The sequence below is a fragment of the Apium graveolens genome, chromosome 7 (assembly GCF_009905375.1).
Source record: "Apium graveolens cultivar Ventura chromosome 7, ASM990537v1, whole genome shotgun sequence".
In the NCBI taxonomy this organism is placed as follows: Eukaryota; Viridiplantae; Streptophyta; class Magnoliopsida; order Apiales; family Apiaceae; genus Apium; species Apium graveolens.
This window is the reverse complement of record NC_133653.1, coordinates 51,551,927-51,569,011: the sequence shown is the minus strand read 5'-3', so window position 1 is coordinate 51,569,011 and position 17,085 is coordinate 51,551,927. Positions and strand designations below refer to the sequence as shown.

Genomic DNA, 17,085 nt, shown 5'->3' with positions numbered 1-17,085 from the left:
CGAGATTCATTCCCGATGAACAAGATAAATTTTTTAAATGATTTTTTAGATTATCCAACCATACTGATGTTAAGATATACTTATTTTAGTCACATGAAAAAAGTATTAAAAATTTTCAAATTTATCTCGAATGTCAGGATTAGAAAAATCTGGTAAAAGCACTTATTCCCAACACGGGATTCGTTCCTGATGAACATGATAAATTTTTAAATGATTTTTTCCATGATCCAACCGTATGGATGTTAAGATATACTTATTTTAGTCACATCAAAAAGTATTAAAAAAATTTCAAATTCATCTCGAATGTCAGGATTAGAAAAATCTGGTAAAAGCACTACTTCCCGACACAGGGTTCGTTCCCGATGAACAAGATAAATTTTTTAAATGATTTTTTAGATGATCCAACCGTACGTATGTTAAGATATACTTATTTTATTCACATTAAAAAAGTTTTAAAAAATTTCAAATTCATCTCGAATGTCAGGATTAGAAAATTTTGGTAAAAACACTATTTCCCAACACAGGATTCGTTCCCGATGAACAAGATAATTTTTTTAAATGATTTTTTTGACGATCCAACCATACGGATGTGAAGATATACTTATTTTAGTCACATGAAAAAGTATTAAAAAATTTCAAATTCATCTCGAATGTCAGGTTTAGAAAAATCTGGTAAAAGCAGTACTTCCCAACACGAGATTCATTCCCGATGAACAAGATAAATTTTTTAAATGATTTTTTAGATGATCCAACCATAAGGATGTTAAGCTATACTTATCTTATTCACATGAAAAAATTATTAAAAAAATTTAAATTCATCTTGAATGTCAGGATTAGAAAAATCTGTTACAAGCACTATTTCCCAACACGGGATTCGTTCCCGATGAACAAGATAAATTTTTTAAATGATTTTTTCGATGATCCAACCGTACGGATGTGAAGATATACTTATTTTAATCCCATGAAAAAAGTTTTAAAAATTTCAAATTCATCTCGAATGTCATGATTAGAAAAATCTGATAAAAGCACTACTTCCCAACACGAGATTCGTTCCCGATGAACATGATAAAATTTTTAAATGATTTTTTAGATTATCCAACCGTACGGATGTTAAGATATACTTATTTTAGTCACATGAAAAAAGTATTAAAAAATTTCAAATTTATCTCGAATATCAGGATTAGAAAAATCTGGTAAAAGCACTTATTCCCAACACAAGATTCGTTCCTGATTAACATGATAAATTTTTTAAATGATTTTTTTGACAATCCAACCGTATGGATATTAAGATATACTTATTTTAGTCACATCAAAGAGTATTAAAAAAATTTCAAATTCATCTCGAATGTCAGGATTAGAAAAATCTGGTAAGAGCACTACTTCCCGACACAGGGTTCGTTCCCGATGAACAAGATAAATTTTTGAAATGATTTTTTAGATGATCCAACCGTACGTATGTTAAGATATACTTATTTTATTCACATTAAAAAAGTATTAAAAAATTTTAAATTCATCTCGAATGTCAGGATTAGAAAATTTTGGTAAAAGCACTATTTCCCAACACGGGATTCGTTCCCGATGAACAAGATAATTTTTTTAAATAATTTTTTTGACGATCCAACCATACGGATGTGAAGATATACTTATTTTAGTCACATGAAAAAGTATTAAAAAATTTCAAATTCATCTCGAATGTCAGGTTTAGAAAAATCTGGTAAAAGCACTACTTCCCAACACGAGATTCGTTCCCGATGAACAAGATAAATTTTTTAAATAATTTTTTATACGATCCAACCATAAGGATGTTAAGATATACTTATCTTATTCACATGAAAAATTTATTAAAACATTTTAAATTCATCTTGAATGTCGAGATTAAAAAAATCTGGTACAAGCACTATTTCCCAACACGGGATTCGTTCCCGATGAACAAGATAAATTTTTTAAATGATTTTTTCGACGATCCAACCGTACGGATGTGAAGATATACTTATTTTAATCACATGAAAAAAGTTTTAAAAATTTCAAATTCATCTCGAATGTCAGGATTAGAAAAATCTGGTAAAAGCACTTATTCCCAACACGGGATTCGTTCCTGATGAACATGATAAATTTTTTAAATGATTTTTTTGACGATCCAACCGTATGGATGTTAAGATATACTTATTTTAGTCACATCAAAAAGTATTAAAAAAATTTCAAATTCATCTCGAATGTCAGGATTAGAAAAATCTGGTAAAAGCACTACTTCCCGACACAGGGTTCGTTCCCGATGAACAAGATAAATTTTTTAAATGATTTTTTAGATGATCCAACCATACATATGTTAAGATATACTTATTTTATTCACATTAAAAAAGTTTTAAAAAATTTCAAATTCATCTCGAATGTCAGGATTAGAAAATTTTGGTAAAAATACTATTTCCCAGCACAGGATTCGTTCCCGATGAACAAGATAATTTTTTTAAATGATTTTTTTGACGATCCAACCATACAGATGTGAAGATATACTTATTTTAGTCACATGAAAAAGTATTAAAAAATTTCAAATTCATCTCGAATGTCAGGTTTAGAAAAATCTGGTAAAAGCACTACTTCCCAACACGAGATTCGTTCCCGATGAACAAGATAAATTTTTTAAATGATTTTTTAGATTATCCAACCGTACGGATGTTAAGATATACTTATTTTAGTCACATAAAAAAAGTATTAAAAAATTCTAAATTTATCTCGAATGCCAGGATTAGAAAAATTTGGTAAAAGCACTTATTCCCAACACGGGATTCGTTCCTGATGAACATGATAATTTTTTTAAATGATTTTTTCGACGATCCAACCGTATGGATGTTAAGATATACTTGTTTTAGTCACATCAAAAAGTATTAAAAAAATTTCAAATTCATCTCGTATGTCAGGATTAGAAAAATCTGGTAAAAGCACTACTTCCCGACACAGGGTTCGTTCCCGATGAACAAGATAAATTTTTTAAATGATTTTTTAGAGGATCCAACCGTACGTATGTTAAGATATACTTATTTTATTCACATTAAAAAAGTATTAAAAATTTTCAAATTCATCTCGAATGTCAGGATTAGAAAATTTTGGTAAAAACACTATTTCCAAACACGGGATTCGTTCCCGATGAACAAGATAATTTTTTTAAATGATTTTTTTGACGATCCAACCATACGGATGTGAAGATATACTTATTTTAGTCACATGAAAAAGTATTAAAAAATTTCAAATTCATCTCGAATGTCAGGTTTAGAAAAATCTGGTAAAAGCACTACTTCCCAACACGAGATTCGTTCCCGATGAACAAGATAAATTTTTTAAATGATTTTTAAGACGATCCAACCATAAGGATGTTAAGCTATACTTATCTTATTCACATGAAAAAATTATTAAAAAATTTTAAATTCATCTTGAATGTCAGGATTAGAAAAATCTGGTATAAGCACTATTTCCCAACACGGGATTCGTTCCCGATGAACAAGATAAATTTTTTAAATGATTTTTTCGATGATCCAACGTACGGATGTGAAGATATACTTATTTCAATCACATGAAAAAAGTTTTAAAAATTTCAAATTCATCTCGAATGTCAGGATTAGAATAATCTGGTAAAAGCACTACTTCCCAACACGAGATTCGTTCCCGATGAACAAGATAAATTTTTTAAATGATTTTTTAGATTATCCAACCGTACGGATGTTAAGATATACTTATTTTAGTCACATGAAAAAAGTATTAAAAAATTTCAAATTTATCTCGAATGTCAGGATTAGAAAAATCTGGTAAAAGCACTTATTCCCAACGCGGGATTCGTTCCTGATGAACATGATAAATTTTTTAAATGATTTTTTCGACGATCCAACCGTATTGATGTTAAGATATACTTATTTTAGTCACATCAAAAAGTATTAAAAAAATTTCATATTCTTCTCGAATGTCAGGATTAGAAAAATCTGGTAAAAGCACTGCTTCCCGACACTGGGTTCGTTCCCGATGAACAAGATAAATTTTTTAAATGATTTTTTAGATGATCCAACCGTACGTGTATTAATATATACTTATTTTATTCACATTAAAAAAGTATTAAAAATTTTCAAATTCATCTCGAATGTCAGGATTAGAAAATTTTGGTAAAAGCACTATTTCCCAACACGGGATTCGTTCCCGATGAACAAGATAATTTTTTTAAATGATTTATTTGACGATCCAACTTTACGGATGTGAAGATATACTTATTTTAGTCACATGAAAAACTATTAAAAAATTTCAAATTCATCTCGAATGTCAGGTTTAGAAAAATCTGGTAAAAACACTACTTCCCAACACGAGATTCATTCCCGATGAACAAGATAAATTTTTTAAATGATTTTTTTGACGATCCAACCATAAGGATGTTAAGCTATACTTATATTATTCACATGAAAAAAAATTTTAAAAATTTTAAATTAATCTTGAATGTCAGGATCAGAAAAATCTGGTACAAGCACTATTTCCCAACACGGGATTCGTTCCCGATGAACAAGATAAATTTTTTAAATGATTTTTTCGACGATCCAACCGTACGGATGTGAAAATATACTTATTTTAATCACATGGAAAAAGTTTTAAAAATTTCAAATTCATCTCGAATGTCAGGATTAGAAAAATCTGGTAAAAGCACTAATTCCCAACACGAGATTCGTTCCCGATGAACAAAATAAATTTTTTTAGATTATCCAACCGTACGGATGTTCAGATATACTTATTTTAGTCACATGAAAAAAGTAGTAAAAAATTTCAAATTTATCTCGAATGTCAGGATTAGAAAAATCTGGTAAAAGCACTTATTCCCAACACGGGATTCGTTCCTGATGAACATGATAATTTTTTTAAATGATTTTTTCGACGATCCAACCGTATGGATGTTAAGATATACTTATTTTAGTCACATCAAAAAGTATTAAAAAAATTTCAAATTAATCTCGTATGTCAGGATTAGAAAAATCTGGTAAAAGCACTACTTCCCGACATAGGGTTCGTTCCCGATGAACAAGATAAATTTTTTAAATGATTTTTTAGAGGATCCAACCGTACATTTGTTAAGATATACTTATTTTATTCACATTAAAAAAGTATTAAAATTTTTCAAATTCATCTTGAATGTCAAGATTAGAAAATTTTGGTAAAAACACTATTTCCAAACACGGGATTCGTTCCCGATGAACAAGATAATTTTTTTAAATGATTTTTTTGACGATCCAACCATACGGATGTGAAGATATACTTATTTTAGTCACATGAAAAAGTATTAAAAAATTTCAAATTCATCTCGAATGTCAGGTTTAGAAAAATCTGGTAAAAGCACTACTTCCCAACACGAGATTCGTTCCCGATGAACAAGATAAATTTTTTAAATGATTTTTAGACGATCCAACCATAAGGATGTTAAGCTATACTTATCTTATTCACATGAAAAAATTATTAAAAAATTTTAAATTCATCTTGAATGTCAGGATTAGAAAAATCTGGTAAAAGCACTATTTCCCAACACGGGATTCGTTCCCGATGAACAAGATAAATTTTTTAAATGATTTTTTCGATAATCCAACCAACGGATGTGAAGATATACATATTTCAATCCCATTAAAAAAGTCTTAAAAATTTCAAATTCATCTCGAATGTCAGGATTAGAATAATCTGGTAAAAGCACTACTTCCCAACACGAGATTCATTCCCGATGAACAAGATAAATTTTTTAAATGATTTTTTAGATTATCCGACCGTACGGATGTTAAGATATACTTATTTTAGTCACATGAAAAAAGTATTAAAAAATTTCAAATTTATCTCGAATGTCAGGATTAGAAAAATCTGGTAAAAGCACTTATTCCCAATGCGGGATTCGTTCCTGATGAACATGATAAATTTTTTAAATGATTTTTTCGATGATCCAACCGTATGGATGTTAAGATATACTTATTTTAGTCACATCAAAAAGTATTAAAAAAAATTTCAAATTCATCTCGAATGTCAGGATTAGAAAAATCTGGTAAAAGCACTACTTCCCGACACAGGGTTCGTTCCCGATGAATAAGATAAATTTTTTAAATGATTTTTTAGATGATCCAACCGTACGTGTATTAAGATATACTTATTTTATTCACATTAAAAAAGTAATAAAAATTTTCAAATTCATCTTGAATGTCACGATTAGAAAATTTTGGTAAAAGCAATATTTCCCAACACGGGATTCGTTCCCGATGAACAAGATAATTTTTTTAAATGATTTTTTTGAAGATCCAACCATACGGATGTGAAGATATACTGATTTTAGTCACATGAAAAAGTATTAAAAAATTTCAAATTCATCTCGAATGTCAGGTTTAGAAAAATCTGGTAAAAGTACTACTTCCCAACACGAGATCCGTTCCCGATGAACAAGATAAATTTTTTAAGTGATTTTTTAGACGATCCAACCATAAGGATGTTAAGCTATACTTATCTTATTCACATGAAAAATTTATTAAAAAATTTTAAATTCATCTTGAATGTCAGGATTAGAAAAATCTAGTATAAGCACTATTTCCCAACACGGGATTCGTTCCCGATGAACAACATAAATTTTTTAAATGATTTTTTCGACGATCCAACTGTACGGATGTGAAGATATACTTATTTTAATCACATGAAAAAGTTTTAAAAATTTCAAATTCATCTCGAATGTCAGGATTAGAAAAATCTGGTAAAAGCATTACTTCCCTACACGAGATTCGTTCCCGATGAACAAGATAAATTTTTTAAATGATTTTTTAGATTATCCACCCGTACGGATGTTACCATATACTTATTTTAGTCACATGAAAAAAGTATTATAAAATTTCAAATTTATCGCGAATGTCAGGATTAGAAAAATCTGGTAAAAGCACTTGTTCCCAACACGGGATTCGTTCCAGATGAACATGATAAATTTTCTAAATGATTTTTTCGACGATCCAACAGTAAGGATGTTAAGATATACTTATTTTAGTCACATCAAAAAGTATTAAAAAAATTCAAATTCATCTCGAATGTCAGGATTAGAAAAATCTGGTAAAAGTACTACTTCCCGACACAGGGTTCGTTCCCGATGAACAAGAAAATTTTTTTAAATGATTTTTTGGATGATCCAACCGTACGTATGTTAAGATATACTTATTTTATTCATATTAAAAAAGTATGAAAAATTTTCAAATTCATCTTGAATGTCAGGATTAGAAAATTTTGGTAAAAGCACTATTTCCCAACACGGGATTCGTTCCCGATGAACAAGATAATTTTTTTAAAGGATATTTTTGAAGATCCAACCATACGGATGTGAAGATATACTTATTTTAGTCACATGAAAAAGAATTAAAAAATTTCAAATTCATCTCGAATGTCAGGTTTAGAAAAATCTGGTAAAAGCACTACTTCCCAACACGAGATCCGTTCCCGATGAACAAGATAAATTTTTTAAGTGATTTTTTAGACGATCCAACCATAAGGATGTTAAGCTATACTTATCTTATTCACATGAAAAAATTATTAAAAAATTTTAAATTCATCTTGAATGTCAGGATTAGAAAAATCTTGTATAAGCACTATTTCCCAACACGGGATTCGTTCCCGATGAACAAGATAAATTTTTTAAATGATTTTTTCGACGATCCAACCATACGGATGTGAAGATATACTTATTTTAATCACATGAAAAAGTTTTAAAAATTTCAAATTCATCTCGAATGTCAGGATTAGAAAAATCTGGTAAAAGCACTACTTCCCTACACGAGATTCGTTCCCGATGAACAAAATAAATTTTTTAAATGATTTTTTAGATTATCCAACCGTACGGATGTTAAGATATACTTATTTTAGTCACATGAAAAAAGTATTAAAAAATTTCAAATTTATCTCGAATGTGAGGATTAGAAAAATCTGGTAAAAGCACAGATTTTAGTCACATCAAAAAGTATTAAAAAAATTTAACCGTATGAATGATTTTTTAAATGATTTTTTCGAAGATCCAACCGTATGGATGTTAAGATATACTTATTTTAGTCACATCAAAAAGTATTAAAAAAATTTCAAATTCATCTCGTATGTCAGGATTAGAAAAATCTGGTAAAAACACTACTTCCCGACACAGGGTTCGTTCCCGATGAACAAGATAAATTTTTTAAATGATTTTTTAGAGGATCCAACCGTACGTATGTTAAGATATACTTATTTTATTAACATTAAAAAAGTATTAAAGATTTTCAAATTCATCTCGAATGTCAGGATTAGAAAATTTTGGGAAAAGCACTATTTCCCAACACGGGATCCGTTCCCGATGAACAAGATAATTTTTTTAAATGATTTTTTTGACGATCGAACCATACAGATGTGAAGATATACTTATTTTAGTCACATGAAAAACTATTAAAAAATTTCAAATTCATCTCGAATTTCAAGTTTAGAAAAATATGGTAAAAGCACTACTTCCCAACACGAGATCCGTTCCCGATGAACAAGATAAATTTTTTAAGTGATTTTTTAGACGATCCAACCATAAGGATGTTAAGCTATACTTATCTTATTCACATGAAAAAAATATTAAAAAATTTTAAATTCATCTTGAATGTCAGGATTAGAAAAATCTGGTACAAGCACTATTTCCCAACACGGGATTCGTTCCCGATGAACAAGATAAATTTTTTAAATGATTTTTTCGACGATCCAAGCGTACGGATGTGAAGATATAATTATTTTAATCACATGAAAAGAGTTTTTAAAATTCCAAATTCATCTCGAATGTCAGGATTAGAAAAATCTGGTAAAAGCACTACTTCCCAACACGAGATTCGTTCCCGATGAACAAGATAAATTTTTTAAATGATTTTTTAGATTATCCAACCGTAGGGATGTTAAGATATACTTATTTTAGTCACATGAAAAAAGTATTAAAAAATTTCAAATTTATCTCGAATGTGAGGATTAGAAAAATCTGGTAAAAGCACAGATTTTAGTCACATCAAAAAGTATTAAAAAAATTTAACCGTATGAATGATTTTTTAAATGATTTTTTTGAAGATCCAACCATATGGATGTTAAGATATACTTATTTTAGTCACATCAAAAAGTATTAAAAAAATTTCAAATTCGTCTCGTATGTCAAGATTAGAAAAATCTGGTAAAAGCACTACTTCCCGACACAGGGTTCGTTCCCGATGAACAAGATAAATTTTTTAAATTATTTTTTAGAGGATCCAACCGAACGTATGTTAAGATATACTTATTTTATTCACATTACAAAAGCATTAAAAAATTTCAAATTCATCTCGAATGTCAAGATTAGAAAATTTTGGTAAAAGTACTATTTCCCAACACGGGATTCGTTCCCGATGAACAAGATAATTTTTTTAAATGATTTTTTTGACGATCCAACCATACGGATGTGAAGATATACTTATTTTAGTCACATGAAAAACTATTAAAAAATTTCAAATTCATCTCGAATGTCGGGTTTAGAAAAATCTGGTAAAAGCACTACTTCCCAACACGAGATTCTTTCCCGATGAACAAGATAAATTTTTTAAATGATTTTTTAGACGATCCAACCATAAGGATGTTAATCTATACTTATCTTATTCACATGAAAAAATTATTAAAAAATTTTAAATTCATCTTGAATGTCAGGATTAGAAAAATCTGTTATAAGCACTATTTCCCAACACGGGATTCGTTCCCGATGACCAAGATAAATTTTTTAAATGATTTTTTCGACGATCCAACCGTACGGATGTGAAGATATACTTATTTTAATCACATGAAAAAAGTTTTAAAAATTTCAAATTCATCTCGAATGTCAGGATTAGAAAAATCTGGTAAAAGCATTACTTCCCAACACGAGATTCGTTCCCGATGAACAAGATAAATTTTTTAAATTATTTTTTAGATTATCCAACCGTACGGATGTTAAGATATACTTATTTTAGTCACATGAAAAAAGTATTAAAAAATTTCAAATTTAGCTCGAATGTCAGGATTAGAAAAATCTGGTAAAAGCACTTATTCCCAACACGGGATTCGTTCCTGATGAACATGATAAATTTTTTAAATACTTTTTGATGTGACTAAAATAAGTATATCTTAACATCCATACTGTTAGGATTAGAAAAATCTGATAAAAGCACTACTTCCCAACATGAGATTCGTTCCCGATGAACAAGATAAATTTTTTAAATGATTTTTTAGATTATCCAACCGTACGGATGTTAAGATATACTTATTTTAGTCACATGCAAAAAGTATTAAAAAATTTCAAATTTATCTCGAATGTCAGGATTAAAAAAATCTGGTAAAAGCATTTATTCCCAACACGGGATTCGTTCCTGATGAACATGATAAATTTTTTAAATGATTTTTTCGATGATCCAACCATATGGATGTTAAAATATACTTATTTTAGTCACATCAAAAAGTATTAAAAAAATTTCAAATTCATCTCGAATATCAGGATTAGAAAAATCTGGTAAAAGCACTACTTCCCGACACAGGGTTCGTACCCGATGAACAAGATAAATTCTTTAAACGATTTTTTAGATGATCCAACCGTACGTATGTTAAGATATACTTATTTTATTCACATGAAAAAAGTATTAAAAATTTTCAAATTCATCTCGAATGTCAGGATTAGAAAATTTTGGTAAAAGCACTATTTCCCAACACGGGATTCGTTCCCGATGAACAAGATAATTTTTTTAAATGATTTTTTTGACGATTCAACTGTACGGATGTGAAGAAATACTTATTTTAGTCACATGAAAAAAGTACTAAAAATTTCAAATTTATCTCGAATGTCAGGATTAGAAAAATCTGGTAAAAGCACTACTTCCCAACACGGGATTCGTTCCCGATAAACAAGTTAAATTTTTTAAATTAATTTTTTCGACGATCCAACCGTACGAATGTGAAGATATACTTATTTTAGTCACATGAAAAAAGTATTAAAAAATTTCAAATTCATCACGAATGTCAGGTTTAGAAAAATCTGGTAAAAGCACTACTTCCCAACACCAGATTCGTTCCTGATGAACAAGATAATTTTTTTAAAAAAAAATTTAGACGATCCAACCATAAGGATGTTAAGCTATACTTATCTTATTCACATGAAAAAATTATTAAAAAATTTTAAATTCATCTTGAATGTCAGGATTAGAAAAATCTGGTACAAACACTATTTCCCAAGACGGGATTCGTTCCCGATGAACAAGATAATTTTTTTAAATGATTTTTTTGATGATCCAACCGTACGGATGTGAAGATATACTTATTTTAGTCACATGAAAAAGTATTAAAAAATTTCAAATTCATCTTGAATGTCAGGTTTAGAAAAATCTGGTAAAAGCACTACTTCCCAACACGAGATTCGTTCCCGATGAACAAGATAAATTTTTAAATGATTTTTTAGACGATCCAACCATAAGGATGTTAAGCTATACTTATCTTATTCACATGAAAAAATTATTAAAAAAATTTAAATTCATCTTGAATGTCAGGATTAGAAAAATCTGGTACAATCACTATTTCCCAACAAGGGATTCGTTCCCGATGAACAAGATAAATTTTTTAAATGATTTTTTCGACGATCCAACCGTACGGATGTGAAGATATACTTATTTTAATAACATGAAAAAAGTTTTAAAATTTTCAAATTCATCTAGAATGTTAGGATTAGAAAAATCTGATAAAAGCACTACTTCCCAACACGAGATTCGTTCCCGATGAACAAGATAAATTTTTTAAATGATTTTTTAGACGATCCAACCGTACGGATGTTAAGATATACTTATTTTAGTCACATGAAAAAAGTATTAAAAATTTTCAAATTTATCTCGAATGTCAGGCTTAGAAAAATCTGGTAAAAGCACTTATTCCCAACACGGGATTCGTTCCTGATGAACATGATAAATTTTTTAAATGATTTTTTCGATGATCCAAACGTATGGATTTTAAGATATACTTATTTTAGTCACATCAAAAAGTATTAAAAAAAATTCAAATTCATCTCGTATGTCAGGATTAGAAAAATCTTGTAAAAGCACTTCTTCCCAACACAGGGTTCGTTCCCGATGAACAAGATAAATTTTTTAAATGATTTTTTAGATGATCCAACCGTACGTATGTTAAGATATACTTATTTTATTCACATGAAAAAAGTAATAAAAATTTCTAAATTCATCTCGAATGTCAGGATTAGAAAATTTTGGTAAAAGCACTATTTCCCAACACGGGATTCGTTCCCGATGAACAAGATAATTTTTTTAAATGATTTTTTTGACGATCCAACCGTACGGATTTGAAGATATACTTATTTTAGTCACATGACAAAGTATTAAAAAATTTCAAATTCATCTCGAATGTTAGGATTAGAAAAATCTGGTAAAATTACTACTTCCCAACATAGGGTTCGTTCCCAATGAACATTATAATTTTTTTAAATGATTTTTTAGATGATCCAACCGTACGGATGTTAAGATATAGTAATTTTATTCACATATAAAAGTATTAAAAAAATTCAAATTCATCTCGTATGTCAGGATTAGAAAAATCTTGTAAAAGCACTTCTTCCCAACACAGGGTTCGTTCCCGATGAACAAGATAAATTTTTTAAATGATTTTTTTGACGATTCAACTGTACGGATGTGAAGAAATACTTATTTTAGTCACATGAAAAAAGTACTAAAAATTTCAAATTTATCTCGAATGTCAGGATTAGAAAAATCTGGTAAAAGCACTACTTCCCAACACGGGATTCGTTCCCGATAAACAAGTTAAATTTTTTAAATTAATTTTTTCGACGATCCAACCGTACGAATGTGAAGATATACTTATTTTAGTCACATGAAAAAAGTATTAAAAAATTTCAAATTCATCACGAATGTCAGGTTTAGAAAAATCTGGTAAAAGCACTACTTCCCAACACCAGATTCGTTCCTGATGAACAAGATAATTTTTTTTAAAAAAAATTTAGACGATCCAACCATAAGGATGTTAAGCTATACTTATCTTATTCACATGAAAAAATTATTAAAAAATTTTAAATTCATCTTGAATGTCAGGATTAGAAAAATCTGGTACAAACACTATTTCCCAAGACGGGATTCGTTCCCGATGAACAAGATAATTTTTTTAAATGATTTTTTTGATGATCCAACCGTACGGATGTGAAGATATACTTATTTTAGTCACATGAAAAAGTATTAAAAAATTTCAAATTCATCTTGAATGTCAGGTTTAGAAAAATCTGGTAAAAGCACTACTTCCCAACACGAGATTCGTTCCCGATGAACAAGATAAATTTTTAAATGATTTTTTAGACGATCCAACCATAAGGATGTTAAGCTATACTTATCTTATTCACATGAAAAAATTATTAAAAAAATTTAAATTCATCTTGAATGTCAGGATTAGAAAAATCTGGTACAATCACTATTTCCCAACAAGGGATTCGTTCCCGATGAACAAGATAAATTTTTTAAATGATTTTTTCGACGATCCAACCGTACGGATGTGAAGATATACTTATTTTAATAACATGAAAAAAGTTTTAAAATTTTCAAATTCATCTAGAATGTTAGGATTAGAAAAATCTGATAAAAGCACTACTTCCCAACACGAGATTCGTTCCCGATGAACAAGATAAATTTTTTAAATGATTTTTTAGACGATCCAACCGTACGGATGTTAAGATATACTTATTTTAGTCACATGAAAAAAGTATTAAAAATTTTCAAATTTATCTCGAATGTCAGGCTTAGAAAAATCTGGTAAAAGCACTTATTCCCAACACGGGATTCGTTCCTGATGAACATGATAAATTTTTTAAATGATTTTTTCGATGATCCAAACGTATGGATTTTAAGATATACTTATTTTAGTCACATCAAAAAGTATTAAAAAAAATTCAAATTCATCTCGTATGTCAGGATTAGAAAAATCTTGTAAAAGCACTTCTTCCCAACACAGGGTTCGTTCCCGATGAACAAGATAAATTTTTTAAATGATTTTTTAGATGATCCAACCGTACGTATGTTAAGATATACTTATTTTATTCACATGAAAAAAGTAATAAAAATTTCTAAATTCATCTCGAATGTCAGGATTAGAAAATTTTGGTAAAAGCACTATTTCCCAACACGGGATTCGTTCCCGATGAACAAGATAATTTTTTTAAATGATTTTTTTGACGATCCAACCGTACGGATTTGAAGATATACTTATTTTAGTCACATGACAAAGTATTAAAAAATTTCAAATTCATCTCGAATGTTAGGATTAGAAAAATCTGGTAAAATTACTACTTCCCAACATAGGGTTCGTTCCCAATGAACATTATAATTTTTTTAAATGATTTTTTAGATGATCCAACCGTACGGATGTTAAGATATAGTAATTTTATTCACATATAAAAGTATTAAAAAAATTCAAATTCATCTCGAATATCAGGAATAGAAAAATCTGGTAAAAGCACTACTTCCCAACACATGATTTGTTCCCGATGAACAAGATAAATTTTTTAGATGATTTTTTCGATGATCCAACCGTGCGGATGTTATATACTTATTTTAGTCACATGAAAAAAGTATTAAAAAATTTCAAATTCATCTTGAATGATGAAAATAGGAAAATATGGTAAAAGTACTACTTTCAAACACAAGATTCATTCCCGATTACCAATATAATTTTTTTGCATAATTTTTTCAACGATCTAACCATGTGAATGTTAAGATATATAGATTGAAGTCATATATACATCAAATATAAATATGTGAATATATATGTGTGTATGTGTTAAATAGTTTTCAATATTTAATCTATTTAAATTTTAATAAAAATTCTATTAAAATATAAGCATTATATGGGCAAAACATGTGAAAATTGAAGCGGCAAATGGACCGCTCTTTCCCATTTTTCCCCAAATTATACCCCGCCTTTAACAAATATTGCAGTCTAATTGCTTCACAAATCTGAATATCTTTTCATTCTCTCATCTCTCTCCACCTCTCTCCTCCCTCTGTACTCTCCTGGTTATGCAAAATTTATACATACATAAATGTTTATTTTGATTTTAGCCTTCTTTGATTAATTTGTATGTTCATTTTCCCCTAATCTTCCCAATTCTAGGGCTCAAACTCAAAATTTTCTCCATTAAAATCAATGGCATCTTCACTCCCAAGAACTCTATTTCGTTCACTTTTATCAATATATCATACAAAAGTATCTCCTATTACTACTACAAATCTCTCATCTAACGCGTATTGCACTAACTCGTCGAGAATAGGGGGCAATCGATCTGCTCTTGGCCGTATACAAGAGGAAATTTAAGTTTTTAGGGGGTTATTTGACCGATGGATGTAAGGTATGCATACTTTCTTGAACTGAATTCATTGTTTTCTTAACATTGTCTTGAACTGAATTCATTCTTTTCATTAACTGAAATGGATTCTTATCTTTTTATTGATAAAAATTATGCGAGACTTATTTTTAATTACCTAGCAGGACTTCTCATCTCTTGACCTGTCAGTAGATTTTTAGAGAGTATGATGAATTTTGACTTGGTTAATAAAACTGATAATTAGATTTCAGTATAAGCTTGTATTAGAAGAATCTTATTCCCATTGAACGGGTTTAAATCTCATGATTCGATTGCTAGCTAAATGAAAGGTTTATATGACTAGTTCTTGGCCCTTAGAAAAATTGGATATGCTCTTGTGCCGATGATTGGCAGAGGAGTGATGTTGGGTGTTGACCAACCTGTAATCCTCCACATGCTCGATATTCCACCAGCTGCCGAGGCATTGAATGGAGTGAAAATGTAGTTGGTGGATGTTGCGTTTCCTCTCTTGAAGGGTTAGTTCTTACACTCTTTGGTTGTAAGTTGTAACTTATAAATAAAAAAGAAATAATTAGAACATCGGTATAACTGTTTTTTTAATACCTTTTTGTATTATAACTTGTAATAGATGTTGTTGCAACAACTGATGTTGTCGAAGCATGCACTGGAGTTAACTATGCAGTAATGGTTGGTGGATTCCCTAGAAAAGAAGGAATGGAAAGGAAGGATGTGATGACAAAGAATGTGTTTATTTACAAGAGTCAAGCTCCGGCTCTTGAAAAGTATGTTGTTGCAAACTGCAAGGTAACTGAAATTCCTTCTTATCATTATAATCTGTAACTTGAATCTTAGTGAAGCCAATCAAGAGATGTTTGTGTACTATTGTTTTATCTGAAGATGTATGCATTTGACGTATATAATAAATTAGGGAGAGACATTTATATTTAAATGCCAAAAGAAACTAGTACGCAACATTCTACTTATTCATAATTATCGTATGCACTCTACTAGGAACTGAGATGAGGGTTAAGAATTCAATTTGTATGATTACTATATAGCTTTTAATATATAATTTTGATTTTGATTGTACATTTAAGTTTACATATTTTTATAATGTTTGTTGTGGTGTTCTTATATACATATGTGTTGCCAGTTTCACATTCTTTTTACCATTGCTTTAGTTTTAATTTGAATAGTCTCTTAATTTAGGTCTTGGTAGTTGTTAACCCTGCCAACACCAAAGCATTGATCCTAAAGGAATTTGCACCATCGATTCTATAGAAGAACAAAATATTTGAAAAACGAGCTCGGCTGCATCAGGTTTTGTTTGTGTTAATAACCAGACCTATGCTGTAATGCCTTAAATTAATATTTGTTACCATCCCATAAAGTTTATTTTATAGGCTAATAAACATAAATATAAACTTGATTATCCAAGTACACATATAAATCAAATAAATGCATTTTTCAATATATAATGTTTTGGGCTATCACTTATATGTTTTCTACAAATGAAACTGGGATCTTTAATGTAATTATCTTGTTTTCTGATAAATATTCCAAAGGCAATTTGAAAGAGTCAAGCGTGATATAGCTCATGTTCATATAGAAAGAGGAAATGATGTTGAACCACCACTCAAACCTGACATGGTAGAAGTGGTTAAGTTTGATGGTTCTTTCCTAGCTCAGGTGCT

The 17,085-nt window shown here is 29.4% G+C and overlaps 1 pseudogene; it reads left to right on the top strand.

Moving 5' to 3' along the window:
• The first annotated feature begins 15,404 nt into the window (after positions 1-15,404).
• LOC141673623 (malate dehydrogenase, cytoplasmic-like) lies at positions 15,405-16,672 on the top strand (annotated as a pseudogene).
• Positions 16,673-17,085: the final 413 nt, after the last annotated feature.